General features: G+C 45.8%; 1 long non-coding RNA gene across 1 annotated transcript; it reads right to left on the reverse strand.

The window, feature by feature from the left end:
- Positions 1–8,228: 8,228 nt before the first annotated feature.
- LOC127448395 (uncharacterized) lies at positions 8,229–9,800 on the reverse strand. The gene is made up of 3 exons (XR_007898518.1): positions 9,599–9,800; positions 9,352–9,426; positions 8,229–9,258 (listed from the first exon to the last, which is right to left on the reverse strand). It is a non-coding gene; the product is annotated as an uncharacterized LOC127448395 (long non-coding RNA).
- Positions 9,801–19,791: the final 9,991 nt, after the last annotated feature.

The following is a 19,791-nucleotide window of genomic DNA, read 5'->3' on the forward strand; positions in this document are numbered from 1 at the left end:
GCGCATGCTTCTTCCCTCTCACTCGTGATGTCCTCTTGCAAGATGAGCAAAGTAGCTATGGAAATCACTTCAGTGGTAGTGTGGGAAGTGGATTTCTGAAACGTTGGTTTGTAAGTCGCTATGGATGTTTTCAAATTTGCTTGCAAGTTATTTTCCTGACGATCAGGCTTTTTCAAGTGCAGGATGATCACCTCAGGTGAGTCAGGTCTTGTCTTTCACCGGACTGTGTTGACGTTAATTTTGCTCATCAAAAAATAATGCTTTGAGTAAGTAGCCTAGATAATGACTATTTTTCTATCCTAACATTTTTTATATATATATATATATCATAACTTATTGATTAAAGTTCTTTACTGAACAGCTGTCATATTCATAGGCTAATGCACGTTGTGAAATACGTGCAACTCTTAAGCAATTTTTTTTCTTACCTGATAATTATTTTCAACAATGTTCTGACTGTTTTAATATGTTAAGTAACATTTATTTGGTGAATTCCATTTAGAAGAGGCTATAAGGGTTGCTCTGTTGGTCCTTCACTATTTATTCAATTGTTTTCAATAAATGTGCCTGTATCCGCTAACGTTGATTCAGTGAAGGTGTGCCATGTTCTATATTTAATGTACAATGATTATTAAGCAAGGCATGCATGCTGCAGACAAATGTACCTTTTCAGTGGAATTTAGTGTTGGATTTGGCTGTTGGAATAGATTAAGTATTTTAAATGGGTTGTATAAACAACCATTGTTCCCTGTCTGTCACTCACTCGACATTGTGTCGATGTAGTGACACTAGGGGTCACTCTTGGGAGCCCGAGACACCTCTGGTCTTTGATAAAAGGCCAATGAAAATTGGTGAGTGGTATTTGCATGCCAATCCCCTGAACATACGGGTATAAAAGGAGCTGGTATGCAACCACTCATTCAGATTTTCTCTTCGGAGCCGAACGGTCATGCTCACTGAGCTGAATTCCCACGACTGTTCATTCACTTCTGCTGGATCTGACGGCGCATTTCAGTGGCTTCTCCCTCCTCTGCACTGGTGCACTGCAGAGAATGCCCCTGGGCACTTCGGCAGAAATAAAAGAGAATATTTCTCTAAAAGAGTATATATCAATAAAAGAGCGGCACACACGGAACGTCTTTTTAAAGATGCATTCCTTTGTGTGTTATTCCTGGTTGCGCTCATTATCTCTCGCCTTCTGACGGTCATGATCACTGTCTTTCGTGTCTGGGCACTGCTCATGCGGAGACAGCGTTCGTGGATGGGTCATGTACTCATTGCGAGAACATGTCCATGGCAACGATGTGTTGTGGCTTACCTTCGTAAGCTCCCTGCCTCGGTCCTTCTACCCACGGGTATGAGGCCAGCACGGCTAGCACTGTGGGTGATTTGGGGACCACAATGGGACCACCTCCGCCGGGTATCCCCCCACGGACCTCCCATCCCCAGCACGCTCGTCTGCCCCGATCGGGCTTCCGGATGAGTCCGCTGGCTTGTCTCACGGCGAGTTCGACCTCTTATTCAGAGCCCACGAAAGTGATGAGCTCTCGAGCGCAGCATTGGAAAGCGGGCTCATCCAGTCATTCGTGGAAGCCTCAGCTGGGCTCCTCCCTTCGGGTGCGGTTGCCCAGTCACAGGCTGACGCGGAGATGATGACATGCTTTCCCGGGCAGCCGCGAGCGTCGGGCTAGAGTGGAACCCTCCGCTCTCCCCTGAACCCTCACGGCTCGATGATTAGTTCCTGGGCTCACAGCGCCGCTCAAAGCCATGTCCCGCCCCCGTTCCTTTCTTCCCGGAAGTGCATGAAGAGCTGACAAGGTCGTGGGAGGCACTTTTTACTGCCCGGTCCTGATCTTTCAGCTTCCTCGTCCTCACTACCCTCGATGGTGGGGCGGCCAAGGGCTATTCGGCAATCCCCTCGGTGGATAAAGGCACTCGCGGTGCACCTATGCCCGCAGAGCGCCGCCACCTGGCGCGGGCGCCCAAAGCTCCTGTCCAAGGCCTGAAGGTTTACGTCATCTCTGACGGCCAAGGCCTACATGCTGCTGGACAAGCCGCCTCCGCCCTGCACACCATGGCTCTCCTGCAAGTCCACCAAGGCACAAAAGGAACTATACGAGGGTAGTTCTGCCCTGGGATTGATGCAGGAGCTGCGCTCGGCGACCGACCTTGCTCTCCGGGCGACGGAGGTCATGGCGCGGTCTCTCGGGCGGGTGATGTCCATCTTGGTGGTCCAGGAGTGCCACCTTTGGCTCAACTTGGTCGAGATGGGAGAGGCCGAGAAGGCACGGTTCCTTGCTGCCCCCATTTCCCAAGTTGGCCAGTCGGGTGACACCAAGGACTTTGCCCAGCAGTTCTCAGCAGTGAAGCAGCAGACGGAGGTTATCTGGCACATCCTGCCCTGGCGTGGCTCAAGATCCCGCACTCCATCTGCTCGTCGCCAAGGGCGTCCCCCAGCGGTGACTGCACCGGCTCCACTGCAGCCTGCCCCTGTTGTCCGGCCCCGGCGTGGAGCCCACCACAGGAAGCAGATGCCACCCATCTCGCGGCCACCAAGAACCGCGAAAGGCTTTGAAGCACCCCTGAGACAGGCGACCCCGGGATGACAAAACCCGCTGCTCTGGAGCTGGTAAGCAGACCATTCCATCCCCCGGTTGAGGGCCGGGAGGAGAATCTTTTTTTCCTTTGCATTTAATTGTGCTGCATGCCCAAGTGGCTGCAGTACCCAAGAGTTCAGCAAGAGTGGTTTCCTTGTTCCCTGGGTCACATATCCGGTGTGCATGGCTGTCATCACGACCACTGTCCACCACTCTATTTGGCAGGTTTGGTGCTCCAGCGGCGGTATCCACACCCCTGAGTGCCCGGCTGTGGCACAAATCCGCCCCCAATGTGACAGTCTCCAAGGGTCATGAGGACAGGCCTCTTCCTCCCCCGTCCCAGGCTGTTCCGGGGGTGGTCACAAGGAGCCAGGTAAGTACTTCCATGTCCCTGAACTCAGCACAGCCATGACAAGGTGTGGCACCTCAGGCTCCGCCCCATCTTGAGGCCCCAGCCGCTGGTACGTCTAATGAGATTGTCCCTCTGGCCGAGATGAAGAAGGGATTTTACAGCCCCTACTTCATTGTACCGAAAAAAGGCGGTGGGTTGCGGCCAATCTTGGACCTGCGAGTACTGAACCGGGCTTTACATAGACTCCCGTCCTAGATGCTGATGCAAAGACACACTCTAGCGAGCATCCAGCATCAAGATTGGTTCGCAGCGGAAGACCTGAAGGACGTGTACTTCTATGTCTTGATTCTACCTCGACACACACCCTTCCTGCGGTTTGCATTTGAGGGTCAGGCGTATCAGTACAAGGTCCTCCCTTTTGGTCTGTCCTTGTTCCTTCACGTCTTCACGAAGGTCGCAGAGGCAGCCCTTGCCCCGCTAAGGGAAGTGGGCATTCGCATCCTCAACTATCCCAATGGTTGGCTAATCCTAGCTCACTCTTGGGATGTATTGTGTGCACACAGGGACCTGGTGCACTTGCACCTCAGCCAACTAGGGCTTCAGGTCAACTGGGAAAAGAGCAAGCTCCTCCCGGTTCAGAGCATCTCTTTTCTTGGTTTGGAGTTGGACTCAGTCTCGTTGACGGCGCACCTCATGAACGAGCACGCACAGTCGGTGCTGACCTGTTTGAAGGCGTTCAAACAGAAAATAGCAGTTCCACTGAAATTTTTTCAGAGGCTCCTGGGGCATATGGCATCCTCAGCGGTGGCCACTCCGCTCGGGTTGATGCATATGAGACCACTTCAGCACTGGCTTCAGACTTGAGTCCTGAGATGGGCGTGGCGCCACGGGACACATCGCGTGGTCATCATGCTGGTCTGTCACCGCCTCTTCAGCCCTTGGACCGACCTCAAGTTTCCCCTAGAGCAGGTCTACAGGTGCATCGTGGTCACGACAGATGCCTCCAAGATAGGCTGGGGCACCATTTGCAATGCGTTGGCACATCAACTGCCTCGAGTTGCTGGCAATTCTGCTCGCCCTGTGGAGGTTCCGGCCGTTGATCCAGGACAAGCACGTGTTAGTTTGGACAGACAACATGGCAATGGTAGCATATGTCAACCACCAAGGCAGTCTGCGCTCTCGTTGTATGTCACAACTTGCCCTCCATCTCTTCCTCTGGAGTCAGCAGCACCTTAAGTCGCTGCGAGCCACTCACATCCCGGGCGAACTCAACACTGCAGCGGACGTGCTGTTACAACAGGTTATCCTCAGGGGAGAGTGGAGACTCCACCCTCAGGTGGTCCAGCTGATCTGGAGTCGATTCAGACAGGCACAGGTAGACCTGTTCGCCTCCCAAGAATCCTCCCACTGCCCGCTCTGGTACGCCCTGACTGAGGAACCTTTCGGCATAGACGTGCTGGCACACAGCTGGCCCCCTGGCCTGCGCAAATATATGTTTCCCCCAGTGAGCCTACTTGCACAGACTCTGTGCAAGGTCAGGGAGGACGAGGAGTAGGTCATCCTGGTAGCATCCTACTGGCCCACCCAGACATGGTTCTCGGACCTCACGCTCCTCGCGACAGCCCCCTCCCCTGGCAAATTCCCCTGAGGAAGGACCTTCTTTCTCAGGGACGGGGCACCATCTGGCACCCGCGACCAGACCTCTGGAATCTCCATGTCTGGCCCCTGGACAGGACACAGAAGACCTAAGCGGTCTACCACCCACGGTGGTAGACACGATCACTCAGGCTAGGGCCCCTTCTACGAGGCGCCTGTATGCCTTTAAGTGGCATCTGTTTGCTAAGTGGTGTTCTTCCCGATGGGAAGACCCCAGAGATGTGCACTCGGATTGGTGCTTTCCTTCCTGCAGGAGAGGTTGGAAGGGCGGCTGTCCCCTTCCACCTTGAAGGTGTACATGCTGTGATAGCAGCACACCATGACACAGTGGACGGTAAGTCCTTAGGGAAGCACGACCTGATCATCAGGTTCCTGAGAGGCACCAGGAGGTTGAACCCCTCCAGACCGCGCCTCGTTCCCTCATGGGAACTCTCTGTAGTTCTTCAGGTTCTACAGAGAGCCCCCTTTGAGCCTTTGCAGTCAGCTGAGCTTAAGGCACTCTCCTTGAAGACTGCCCTCCTGACTGTGCTCACTTCCATCAAGAGGGTAGGAGACTTGCAAGCGTTCTCTGTCAGCGAAACATGCCTGGAATTCGGTCCGGGCTACTCTCACATGATCTTGAGACCCCGACCGGGCTATGTGCCCAAGGTTCCCATGACCCCTTTTAGGGACCAGGTGGTGAACCTGCGAGCGCTGCCCCAGGAGGAGGCAGACCCAGCCCTGTCGTTGCTGAGTCCGGTGCAAGTTTTACGTATCTATTTGGATCACACGCAGAGCTTTAGGATCTCTGAGCAGCTCTTTGTCTGCTTTGGTGCACAGCAGAAAGGAAGCGCTGTCTCCAAGCAGAGGATCGCCCACTGGCTCATTGACGGCATAGCTATGGCATATCACGCCCAGGACGTGCCGCCCCCGGTAGGGCTACGAGCCCATTCTACCAGGGGTGTAGCGGCCTCCTGGGCCCTGGCCAGGGGTGCCTCTCTAACAGACATTTGCAGAGCAGTGGGCTGGGCAACACCCAACACCTTGCGAGGTTCTTCAACCTCCAGGTGGAACCGGTTTCGTCCCGGGTAGTGGCACGCAATACAAGTGGATAAGCCTGGGATAGCTGGCCGGGTGTATCGCTTGCACATAGCGCCTTTCACCTCCTCTGAGCTGAAGATGTGCACCATTAATTCCCAGTAGTGTTCACAAACTATGTTCCCTGGTTGACTTCCTCCGAGCCCTGTGGCAGTCGAGTTTTCGGAGAGACTCACTGCCAGCCCAGTACACGTGCTAACTAAGAGCCCTGTTCAGGGGTAGGTGCTCCGTATGTGGTGGTTTCCTGTAAGGTAACCCCATGCGATATAATTTGTTTCCCTGTTGGCAAACTGTGTCTTCCTTGGGCAGAAGCCCCTCTGCCACAGTCTCCATGTTTGTAGTAACTCCTCCCCCGTTGGGTAGGACCTACCATGAGACTTCTCCACATGATCGGCAAGACCATGTGATGTATTTTCCACTTAAATATCCCCCCTTTCTCTGGGTGAGGTGTGGTCTCCGTGGTGTCCTTCCCTTGGGAGGGACACCCCCCCAACTAGACCTGGTCGGCCCAGTCGGATAATCCCCCCCTTTTTTTAGGGAGTGGAAAAAAAGAAGGGGAAAAAAGGTCACGACTGGGCTAGCCTGTCTCTATCTTTTGGGCCATTCGACACTCATAACTATGTTGGGGGAGGTTACGTGTCAGCCTGGTGCGCTGGCTACGAGGCACACAGTTGTCTGCCCGTCACACACCGCCAGTTCACGTAACACAGTTCAGCCAGTTGCGGCGTTTTGTATAGGGACCCCTAGTGTCACTACATCGACACAATGTCGAGTGAGTGACAGATAGGGAACATCATGGTAACCTCCATTCCCTGATGGAGGGAACGAGATGTTGTGTCCCTCCTGCCACAACGCTGAACTACCCACTGAAATGGCTGGACCTTGTCTTGGCTCCTCAGCATAAAACCTGAATGAGTGGCTGCATACCAGCTCCTTTTATACCCATATGTTCGGGGGAGTGGCATGCAAATACCACTCGCCAATTTTCATTGGCATTTTATCAAAGACCAGAGGTGTCTCGGGCTCCCAAGAGTGCCTCCACATGCGCTAGGTCTCTGCGGTAACACGCTCAACAAGCCATGTGATAAAATGCACGGATTAACAGTCTCAGATGCGGAGGCAACTGAGATGTGTCCTCCGCCACCCAAATTGAGGTGAGTCACTACACCACCACGAGGAGCGCATTGGGAATTGAGCATGCCAAATTGGTGAGAATTTCTTTTTTAATTATGTGCTCCATTAAAAAACAGGCTTTAGTGATTGATTCCATATTTGCACAATGCCTATGAGATTTTTTAACAGGGCGCTAATGGACATCAACACATTGTATGCACCTCCCTGCAGGGGGGCTGATGACTGCTCCTACAGGATTACAATCCAGCATGGTGGTAGTCAGATTAGAGAACAATATCCTAATCCAGACAGACATTTATCAGAAGTTTATCAGAGTTCTCAATTTGCCTACATAATCTGTGCCCTTTTATCAGATTAAGGCAGATTTTTTTTTTTTTGGCTGACACATAGCATCCGAATGGTGGAGAGGGGCCACCTTCTTTTCCCAGGTTTAGATCTTGCACATCTGTCTGGTCTATTATGGTGCAATGTTGGATGTTGTTTTTCTCCTGAGGGATTTAGGGCTGATTTGAGAGCTCATTTCTTGGAGTGGGCACACTAATCTGATGGAGGATGCTGGGTTGTGGGCAGGGTTGGGAGGGTTACTTTTGAAATGTATTCCACTACAGATTACAGAATACATGCTGTAAAATGTAATTTGTAACATATTCCGTTAGATAACTCAAGGTCAGTAATGTTTTCTAAATACTTTGGATTACTTCTTCAGCACTGGTAGATTTTTTTCACTTGTTTTGACTATAAAAACTCTGCCAGTACAGTAAGACAAAATACACATGTTAAAAATACATTCTCTGAAAAACCTAAGTATCTTATGCAGTGTTGTTTCTAAAACAAGATAAATCAAATTGATCTTTTTTTTTTTTTTTTTTAAGGATTTTTAGATATTTTTACAGGAAAACAATACAAAATTATTATCAAGTATTTTTTATTATCAAGATTTTTGCCCTAATACCAAAGGCCTTTCTAGAAAAAAAGAAATTATGATCTAATGTGAATTTTCTCGATAAAAAAATATTATCGTGCCTGGTAACGTGCACGTAAAATGGCTAGAAATAGCATTTTAGCTTAGCATAAAGCTGACAGTTTACACAAGGTTTATTTCTATTTCTTCTGCTCCAAACTTACTTCAAACGTATTTCTATGTTTGTTTGTATGAATGTAACACATCATAAGAAAGTGTTTCACCACTGTTAAATGCACTTTGGATCGCATCATTTATATGTATAAATGTTTTCCATCTGAAAGGACCAAATATTAAATGAAACTGAAAAATGACAATAAAATGCAAAGTAATCTATTCAGTAATCAAAATACTTTTTGAATGTAACTGTATTCTAATTACCAATGATTTAAAATGTAACTGTAGTGGAATACAGTTACTTATATTTTGTATTTTAAATACGTAATCCCATTACATGTATTCCGTTACTCCCCAACCCTGGTTGTGGGGCCATGGCGTGAACAGGTGGACCAAATGTGCTGTCGTACACTGGCCTGACTTGTAGCACTCACCAGTGAGGAGATGGAGTAGAGAATGAGTAAAACTAGAACTATTACTTGTTATTCATATAAATCCCACAATTGTTCATCTTGTTCAGTGACGACAGATGAGTCATCAGCATCCTCCAACCAAACAGACAAGCTTCACCTCAACAGAAGAATAGAACAGCACATTAATACGATATGCACATACTATATTTTATGTATTGTATATATTTGATGCCCAGGAGATCTCATTTGGTGGCCTTCTCCACTGATCCAGCCTGTTCTGTTGGTTATTAGAGACTGGCTCACATTCTTCAGATCAGTCCCTCCAAAACTGACTTTTGAAGTTCGCTTCTTGTGAGGAGACATCAGTCTCATGGCTTCTTAGCTCAGGGACTATGTTCTGGACTTTCACAGAATAAAAGTCAGCACTGGGAATACTTTGTAAATCCCTATAAGAACTTCTTTATATCGAGTTAGAGATAAATTAGTTGACAAAAATATGCTTTTAAATTTCAGGCTGGCAATAACACCATATGCAAGCAATGTTATTGTGCCAAAAATGAGATTTTTGAGTGTATGTATGTACTGTGTGTACAGTACAGTAACAAGAAAAGAAACACATTTCCCAAATGTACCACATTCTAACATGTTCCTCTCCGTTACGTGATGGTCTAAAATCCACAAGACTTGAGCTGGCGTCATGCAGGGTGTATGGCACGCCCGATCTCAGGATTCAAAGACTGACAAGTAAGCTTATCAGCCCCATATGCACTCTGAGGGGCAGTCGTGGCACTACGCCATGGGTTCAAACATGCAGGGTAAATATTTGCTTCTCTTTGGTAGGCCGGCTACATGGAGGTCAGTCGTCTGGGATTCCCTTGGCATCTGCCACTCTTTGTTGTTACAGTTGGCATTTTTGGCACAGGAAAGGTGGTGGGGCTGGAATGCGGTCACCTGGAGAATAGAAAGAGAGACTAAGGAACAGAGCGGAAACATTGGAGCTGGCATTCATACAAATGTTCTATTTGATATTTAAGCTCCTCATACTCGGCCTGTAAAAATTCAGGAAACGTAGAAGAATGCATTGTGTCTCTAGGTCACCTCTGTCTTGTTTGCTGAAGCCTTTTATGTAGAAACACATCAAGAGGGTTTAAAAGTGTAAATGACTTACTCGCTCTTATCAAAGCGATTTTACACATATCACTACAATGAATTTATCATTTATTCTTCCCAATCGTGTATGAGATCCATTCACATAAAGAACAAATAAAAAAGGAAATACTCCCCCACCCACTTTTAGGTGTCCTCCTGCGATTATCTGATTGTGTGCTGGATCAGCCTGTAGATGGTGCTGTGTTCCACAGATCTCTCCTTCTCATCCCTCTGTCATCACTCCACAATGAGTCCATTGTTTTCATATCCTGTCTTACCTCCTTTGCCCAAGATCCCCCACTGCTCACTTCTGTGACTCCTCTCTCTCCCTTTCTCTCTGTCTCTCTCAGTTTGTTTGACTATTACTTGATTTGTCTCTCTCTCAATCCCAGCTACATTTTCTCAGTCTCTCTTTTTTTTTTAAACCCACCCAACCATAAGGGCAGGCCTTGATTATGCCATCCACATGCAATCGTGGGCATTTGAGGAGGAGGAAGATGGCGTAAAACTCAAGTGCAGATGAGGTGGGAGGGAAAAGGCACATATACACAAACACACAATCCCTAAAGAACTCTTGGGGATTGGTGAAGGCCAAAAAAATCTCTCTTCCCTGGAACACCTAATCCTTGGGTAAGGGCCAAGGACCACAATCTCTGTGCACAACTGACACCGGCCACCAGAGACACTTTTGGGGTTTTTAGGCGTGTCCTGTTCTCTCACAGCTCTCCGCAGCCAGAGCATGAAGCATGGGAGAAAGACTCGGCAACCCAAAGAAAATAAATGATGTGGGGAAACACAATTCTAAAGCTTTTCATAGGTGCTCACAGCCATTTTTCAATGACACTAAGGAGAAAATCATAGTGTACATTTTTATGCTGCGGCAAGTTTGCGTGTGAGTGTTTAAAAGTGAAAAACTTCACAAAGAAAGAATGTGAAACGACAGTATAGAACAAGCCTTTTTTGTGCAATTTATAGGCTTCTCAATTTCCAATGAATTTCCTGACTGTGACTGTCAAAGTCCTCAGGCTGTATATGAAAATAGGAACTGTTAGGCTTGTTAAACAGAAAGTAAATGACGGCATGATATACATTTAACATGCATAGTTCTTTAATTGATCACATTTTTTAAATATTTAACTTATACTCTCATATTTTGTTTTCATCATGAAACATCTCATAACATGACTGCTGTTATGAAAATATGTTTATGATGCAAATCACGGCTGCAAGCAAAACGGTTAATGGACAGGATAGGGCTGAAGATATAACAAATCACTCGTGCATGTATCTTACTGGCTTTTATGCTTTCAACATCTGGTTAAATAACAAATAAAATGAGAGAGATGTTGCAGGTACCTCACTGTCTGAGCATTTTCACTCTAGAGATATGAGTTTGCGACACTGGTTGGCATGCGGCACGCAAATCTTCGACAGCTGTTGCATCCTGAATGGTGTTGTGTGTATATGTAGGGGTAAACGCCACACTTGCCTTGGCTTTGAAAATGTAAATGTTGCACATAGCCAATTAGAAGCAGATAAAAATGTTAGATGTGTACCTTTGCCTTCACAGTGGCTACTATTTTGTTTGGAATGTTGTAAAGGTGATTTTTTTTTTTTTTTTAAGGAACTTTTTTTAATGTTAAAATAATTTTTCCTATCTCAGTTTAATGTGCCTCTTTCATTGTAAGCTATTCGTTGGCTGAGTTCCCTGAAAAGTGTAAACACTGTGGCTCTGTGGCTTTCAAAACATGACTGTTTATTTGAGCAGCCTAACATAGCAACATTCACTTAACCAATGGCAAGAGTTGGGGGCGGGACTATCAGTTTGTCCAACCAGTGGAAGATGGGCAGGGTCATTTTTTTGCTGTTCTCTTTAGTCCTGCTAGTGCCAAAGAAATTACACCCTTCACCATTAAGAGTATTTTATAGTGGATTATAGCTAAAACTCCAAGTAAAAGAGATACTATAACTTTTTTGCCTTGTGAGAATTATGACATATCAATACCATAACTACCAAAAATAATTAATGACATCTGCTTGAAATAGTCACATATGGAATTTTTTTCTCTCAGCTTTCCTCAACTGTATTTTGAAATTAAGTAGATACAATTTAACTTTGAGATTACAATTGGAAACATGGCAGAGGGCAAACTAAGCTAAGCACCAAGGCTTTAACACAAATTCTACAGATATCCAGATATCTTTTTTATCCCCTTTTACAGTGATTCACACCCAATTGACAATCAACACATCACATGACAGATGACTTAAATTACTTTTCAACACTGAATAATGTTGGAAAGCTTGAAATACTAAAAGAAGCATTTGCAATTTAAGTATTAGCACAGAGGAAACAGCTGCTGCAACATATAAACAGTGACATATTGACTTCATAGACCCCACTGAGTGACCTCTGATTTTTGGTTTGACGTGTGTGACTCATGACACGCAATAATGCACAGTAGTACACTCTGTAACTCCAGTATACCATGTTCGACAACAAATCACACCATATTAATCAAGACCTGACAAATGCCCAACACAAAGTTCATCCACATGGTCAACTTCAAAATGAATAAAGCTATATGAGAAAAAGCAGCACTTGTGGCTATTGGCCTCTGCAACCAAATAGATGGGCAATTTGCTATGACATGTTTTCTCCACGATTTGATTGATATTTACTTTATCATATTCTAATTGTGTGTTCATGCATACTTATTTATGTTACAAAATGAGAGGGCCTTATCGTGTTCAGCTCAAAAATAATTTTTATAGATTATAGTGTCACTAAGCAAATTATGTTCAGCTGACCTAAAATTACTGAGGTCAGCCTAACATATGGCTCGTTCTGACAGGGTCAGCATATTCAAGAAGCATTCAAAGAATAAGTAATATCAATAAATAACAGGTTTAATTTCATTCCTATATTTCTGCTTTTGATGCCTTGTTATCCTCAGTTACACTGGACCATGTCTATGTGTGGACAGTAACACAGATGTTTGTTAAAATGTGGTAATATCAGCTCTCAGTTTGTTGGAATAATATCCACTTAATGACCTTCTTGTCCAAGGCCACAGGAAGAGTTCATTTTAGTTCATAATCCACAAGGGACATTTCCTCAAACAAGGGGTCGTGTTGTAAGCCATAAATGTTTTGATAAAGGAAAAGGCTTAAAAAGAGTGGACTACTAATGTTGCTTCCTCTTCAGATAAATAAGGCTGTTTTCACACTTGGTTTGATTGAGTGGTCCAAACTCAAGTTTGATTTGACCGCACTGCCTCTGCCCCTGCGATTTTCTTTTTCATATTGTATTATTTGGGTCCGAACTGCATTACGTTTGCGAGTACCACTGTGAGTATTAGCAGCAGCTGTTACACCACTGTAGCTTTGTATCGATTCGGGAGAAGATGCCAGTGGATCTTACTACAAATGCATTCCAAGAGAATGCGATAGGGATGTGCCTGGAAAGACATGAATAATGACTTCAGAACAAACAATGAATTCTACCAGATAATAGAAAAATATTCATTAGACCGATTATCTAACAAGCACAAGGATAGAGTGAAATTTTAAATAAACATCTAAAATGCAGTTATGAGGTTGTGAAGCCAATATGACTAAAGTGTAAACTTTATGAATGACAATGCGCACAGTGTTATTTCAAGTCCAGTGTTGTTGTTGATTTACGATTCAAAATAAATAAATAAAAATGTTTATTTGAGAATATGGATGGTAAAGGAGAGCAATCCACAGTTTACAACACATATTCAGGTACATCTGTTAAGAGGAAACAAAGTAATATGGGATAATTTTACTCTCAGTAAAAGGTGGTTTGCAATCTGTGTAAAAACCATGAGCAGGGCCAAATATATCAAACATCTGAGTACATCTATTATAATCACATGTATTACTTGCAGTACTTTTACTGCTATTTTACTTTTATTGTTCCACTGTTTTACCTACCATGTAAGATGTTTTGGTTACACTTTACAATAAAGTTCCATTCATTAACATTAGTTAATGCATTAGGTATCATGAACATACAATTAACAATATATTTTTTATAGCATTAATTAATCTTTGTTAATGTTAGTTAATAAAAAATACAATTGTTCATTGATAGTTCATGTTAGTTCAGTGCCTTAACTAATGTTAACAAATACAACATATGATTTTAAAGCTACACTATGTAAGATTTTTTTGTGTGAAATGAACAACATTTCACTAATGAGAAAGTACACCAACAACCCGTCTTTCAAACCATGTTTTTGCCTTACCCCGATTCACTACAGTAAGTCTACAGTAGAGATTTTTATTTAGAGCTGTCAAATCATACTTGGCGTGAAATCGTAGACGTATGTCATTTGTCCTTGCATGTTTATGTCATGTCCGTAAGCTCAGAAAGAAGGTCCGGCTGTGGTGTGACTTGCGCGAGTGTCGGGGAAGAGGGAAGCGGGAAACGGGAAGAGGGAAGCGAGTGCAACAGTTGTTCACTCTCCTCCTGAAATCACTCTCCTCATGGATTTTTAACTATTTGGTGAAGTTGTTTACCTGCTGTAATGCATGGATATGTTTTCTGGTAGGGTTGTTATGCTCAAATGTGAACTGATCGCGATGTGTTTATGAGTGTAGTTTTTTTCTGGTGAAGTTTCTGTTACATGTTTACTAATATTCATGACTTTTATTTTATAACATTGCTGCAGTTTCGAGAGTCCCAAAGTATGTGTGCTGCTGTTTTCTTTCTTTCTTTCTTTTTTTTTTTTTTTTTTACCTCAGAGAAATACACAAGTTGAAAGATTATTAGGCATTTTATTATTTATGTATTTATTTTTTGCCTGACAAAGACCTAATGTTCTAAATGCTGCTGCAAGTGTAAGCCAATAAAGTATTTTTGGAGCAATACTGTAAATCAGTGTACAGTTTTTTTTTTCCTTTTAAAAAATCCCCATGTATGTATGCTCATCTCAAGTTGTTTATAATGTACTGATTTAATAGCACTGTAATGTACTGTATATAAACAAATTTATTTGCATGTAAACAACTCTCTGTAACTTTACTTACAGTAAATTGCATATTTCTGCTAATTATTTTCATGTTCAATAAAGTATTTCATCATTATTAAATGCTCAGTTTGCATTTTTATATTACAGTGTAATTGTTTGCAGTGCATAGACCTACAATTGTAGTATTACGGTTCACTCACATTCTCCACTGAGGCTGTAGATTGTATTATAAAAATATAGTGTCTTCAATTGAACTCATATCAGCCATTTCAAGTTTCACCTCTTAAATTGATGTGTAGTACAATACAAACATCAATGTGTATTGTGTAGTGGATCAAACACTTGAATAATCATATTAAAATATAATTAAGAGTGTTGTTTATCTTCTTCAAGTAATATTGGTTATATATGTTTATAATATCAACATGAAAACAGCTCTTCATGACTCCGCTCTGCAGGTGATCTCCTAGTCCTCGCTTAAACCATGAGATTCATCTGCCACAAGAGCAGTGTCTAATCACAACTGATGTGAAGTTTTCCTCCTCAAGTAACTTGCAGTTTTGTGCTTCAACTGCTAGAGGGCCAAAAGTTACAGCTTTAAACGTGTATTAGTATATGTTGAAATTAACCTTTTAACACACGTGAGTTTCTCCTGTACTGACGGATCTCCCAGCGTGAGTTCTTTAATGAGCGCTGTAATAAAAATAAATCTTACCTTACACTTCACAGCAGATTCACTGGAGGACAGATTATATCACAGCAGGTGCACCGAAGGTCAAATAATATATTATCACACATATAATGTGGTTTTTAGAATGTTTATAATGATTGATTATAATACATAAGATGCAATCACAAATACACTTACAATGCAAGATGGGGTTCTGAGATTGTATTGTCATAGAAGCATACAAAAGGAGGAGTATAGAAGGTTCTAAAAACCTAGCCCTTCCACTCTCCCAGCCCCGGAAGTGGTTATGACAGATGGAATGGTAGAAGGCTCGAGTGGACTGACTAGTTTGTATATTTTTTGATGTCAGAAAACATGGCCGCAGTGCTGTATCTAAACAGTGTGCTCCAACGGTAACGGCTTTATACTTTTATTTAGTGATTGTTTGAAAGACTGTAACATATAAAAATCAAGATATTGTGATGTTGAAAAGACTATTTGAGAAGCTGGTTCATTATGACAACCACTTCAGTCATTATGACAATCAAATGTGATGGTAAACAGCAGCATGAATGCAGATCACATCGGTTTGAACGTGCGCATCTGAGCCCAGCCTAGTGTAATCACACCGGTTTGATCGTATGTGTCACATATTCCCTGTTTTTTGCTTAGACTTTTATGATGAAATTCTTGTTTAGTACCTCGTTCCTGTTAGTTTTGTAGTCCTTTTGTAGTTTCATTTTATGATTGGTGTTCCTCGTTCCCTTGTTTGCCCCTGTGTGTTTAAGCCCTTGTTTTCCCTGTTTTCTTTGTCAGTCTTCGCATGTTTTGTTTGATGCTCTGTGCTTGGTTACCTGTGTTTTGTTTTCTTATATTCTGAGTTACTTTGTTTATCTTTGTTTTATTAAAGCTGCATTTAGATCCCCATTCCTCGCCTGTCTCGTCACAGAAATACTGACCAAAAATGGATCTAACGGCTGTCAGAATTCTGCTCCTTAATCAAGGGGACCGTCCAGTTGAAGATCACGTCCGTGAGTTTTTAGAGCTAGCGAATTTAGTGTACTACCCAGACCACTCTAGTGGTTTTCTTCCAGACCGGTCTGACTAGTGCACTGAAGGAACTAATGCCTCCGGCTGATCCTCATTGGACACTCTACGAATATGTGGAGAAGGCTCTGGAACTTTGTGGTTCCCTTTACTCAGTGGATAATGGCGGGAACCCCAGGTCAAAACCTGCATCTTCAGCTCCCTTGTCCAAGCCTTCCACGGCTCCTTGCTCCAAGCCTTCCACGGCTCCATGCTCCAAGCCAGCGCCCACACCTTCCACGGCGAACGAGACAGCACCCACGCCTGAGTCTGCTCCACGCCGTGTCACAGCCATGCCTCAGTCTGCTCCACGCCATGTCACAGCCACGCCTCAGTCTGCTCCACGCCATGTCACAGCCACGCCTGAGTCTGCTCTACGCCATGTCACAGCCACACCTGAGTCTGCTCCACGCCATGTCACAGCCATGTCTGAGTCTGCTCCACGCCATGTCACAAACTCCTTGCTCCAAGCCTCCCGCGGCCCCATCTCGAAGCCTTCCATGGCCCCTGTCTCGCCATGAAGACCCTACCTCACAAATTACCAGCTTCCATGCCTGCCACGGCCAACGAGCCAATGCCCACGTCTGCCACGGCCAATGAGCTGGAAGCCTCGTCCGTCCCAGAGCCTGCGTTGCCAGCCTCATCCGTCCCAGAGCCTGCGTTGCAAGCCTCGTCCGTCCCAGAGCCTGCATTGCCAGCTTTGTCCGTCCCAGAGCATGCGTTGCCAGCCTCGTCTATCCCAGAGCCTGCGTTGCCAGCCACGTCCATCCCAGAGTCAGCATTGCCAGCCTCGTCCGTCCCAGAGCCAGCGTTGCCAACTTTGGCCATCCGGAGGAGGAGAAGAAAGGCTTCTGTTCCCAAGTCTCTTCCCGTGTACACAACCACGGAGGCCGTTTCCAAGTCTCTGCCCATGTTCACGACCACGGAGGTCATTCCCGAGTCTCCGCCCATGCCCACGACCACAGAGGTTGTTCCCGAGTCTCTGCCAGTGTTCACGACCACAGAGGTCGTTCCTGAGTCTCTGCCAGTGTGCACGACCACAGAGGTCGTTCCCGAGTCTCTGCCAGTGTTCATGACCACAGAGGTCATTCCCGAGTCTCTGCCCATGACCACAGAGGTCATTCCCGAGTCTCCACCCATGCCCACAACTACAGAGATCATTCCCGAGTCTCTGCCAGTGCCCATGACCACAGAGGTCGTTCCCGAGTCTCTGCCCATGCCCACGACCACAGAGCTCGTTCCCGAGTCTATGTCCGTGCACACGACCACAGAGGTCTTTCCCGAGTCTCTGCCCATGCCCACGACCACAGAGGTCGTTCCCGAGTCTCTGCCCGTGCCCGCGACCACAGAGATTGTTCCCGAGTCTCTGCCCATGCCCACGACCACAGAGTTCATTCCCGAGTCTCTTCCCATGTTCGCAACTACAGAGGTCATTTCCAGTCATCCAGGATGACTTGCGTTGCAAGCCTCGTCTGTCCCAGAGCCTGCATTGCCAGCCTCGTCCGTCCCAGAGCCAGCGTTGCCAACTTTGGCCATCCGGAGGAGGAGAAGAAAGGCTTCTGTTCCCAGGTCTCTTCCCGTGTACACGACCACAGAGGTCGTTTCCAAGTCTCTGCCCATGTTCACAACCATGGAGGTCATTCCTGAGTCTCCGCCCATGCCCACGACCACAGAGGTTGTTCCCGAGTCTCTGCCAGTGTTCACGACCACAGAGGTCGTTCCTGAGTCTCTGCCCATGCTCGAGCCTGCCATGGCTTCACCCTTCGAGCCTCCCACGGCTCCACCTTCCATAGCTTCACCCCTCGAGCCTCTCCTGGCTCCACCTGCCTTTGTTGAGCCTCTCCTGGCTCTGCCTGCCTTTTTGAGCCTCTCCTGGCTCCGCCCACAGAGTCTTCCATGGCTCTGCCCACAGAGTCTTCCACGGCTCCGCCCGCTTCCCCAGAGACTATTCCTCCAGCGGCTCCACCCACTCCCCCATAAACTCCTCCTCCAGTGGCTCTGCCCGTTCGTCCAGAGACTCATCCTCCAGCGGTTCCATCCGCCTTACCAGTGACTCCTCTTACAGTGGCTCCACCGCCTGACCCAGTCCCTGTCCTGTGGCCACCTCCCGACCCTGTCTTGGCCCTGCGGCCACCTACCAGGACTCCTGACCCAGTCCCCACCTTGAGGTCATCTCTTTGGTCTCCTAGCTGTCTGCCTGATCTGCTCTCATCTCCTTGGTCTCCTGGCCATCCGCCTGATCTGCTCTGGTCTCCTTGGTCTCCTGGCCACCCACCAGATCTTCTCTGGTTTCCTTGGTCTCCTGGCCACCTGCCTGATCTGCTCTGGTCTCCTTGGTCTCCTGGCCATCTGCCTGATCTGCTCTGGTCTCCTTGGTCTCCTGGCCATCTGCCTGATCTGCTCTGGTCTTCTTGGTCCTCAATCCCACTGGCTCTGCCTTGGTCTTCTGAGCCCCCAGTTCCACCTCAGCCTTCTGAACCTCTGGCTCCAGCTTGGTCCTCCGAGCCTGCAGCGTCACCCTGGCTCTCCATCCCTCTGGCTCCGCCTTGGTCTTAAGCCTCCCTGACTTTGCCTTGTTCCTCTGCACCTCTTGCCCCTTGTGCCCCCTTGAACTGCCTGTTTCCCGTTTCCCCCCACACCCCATGGACAATGTTTTTTTTTTTTTGTGGACGTCTGGAATCCGCTCCTTAAAGGGGGGCTCTGTCACATATTCCTTGTTTTTTGCTTAGACTTTTGTTGAAATTTTTGTTTAGTTTCTCATTCCTGTTTTATAGTCCTTTTGTAGTTTCATTTTATGACTGTTTTTTTCCCTGATTGTTTCCCCAGGTGTTCCTCGTTCCCTTGTTTGCCCCTGTGTATTAAAGCCCTTGTTTTCCCTGTTTTCTTTGTCAGTCTTCACATGTATTGTTTGATGCTCTGTGCTTGGTTCCCTGTGTTTTGTTTTCTTATATTCTGAGTTTGTTTATCTTTGTTTTATTAAAGCTGCATTTAGATCCTCATTCCTCGCCTGCCTTGTCACAGTATGTGCGAATTCACTTAGATTATTAAATGCTGTATAATTATTGTTCATTGTTAGCCCATGTTAACTAATGTTGTTTATTAATGTTAACAAATGGAACCTTATTGTAAAGTGTTACCGATATTGTACATAAATGTTAAATAATAAATGCATAAATAATTGAATGAATTATAAAAGGCATATTTGCTATTTGGAACTATAAATGAAATAGTTATTTTCAAAAACAGGCTTTTCATTTAGCTTTGACAAACTTTGGTTTAAGCCCCATCCACATCCAATAAAATTAGAATACAGATTCAGAAAATTTTGCCATTGCAACAGATACTGATACATATAAAGGTAATGATTTTGCTGCACACAGAATGTGAGCTGCTCTCTGATACAAATTATAACATTTTTGGATACAATCCTTCCATCCATCCATCTTCGACCGCTTATCCAGGACTGGGTCACGGTGGCAGCAGACTAAGCAAAGTAGCCCATACGTCCTTTTCCCCAGCCACATCCTCCAGCTCATCCCGGGGTTCCCGAGGCGCTCCCAGGCCAGCCGAGAGATA

Source organism: Myxocyprinus asiaticus, chromosome 11, assembly GCF_019703515.2.
Source record: "Myxocyprinus asiaticus isolate MX2 ecotype Aquarium Trade chromosome 11, UBuf_Myxa_2, whole genome shotgun sequence".
Lineage (NCBI taxonomy): Eukaryota > Metazoa > Chordata > Actinopteri > Cypriniformes > Catostomidae > Myxocyprinus > Myxocyprinus asiaticus.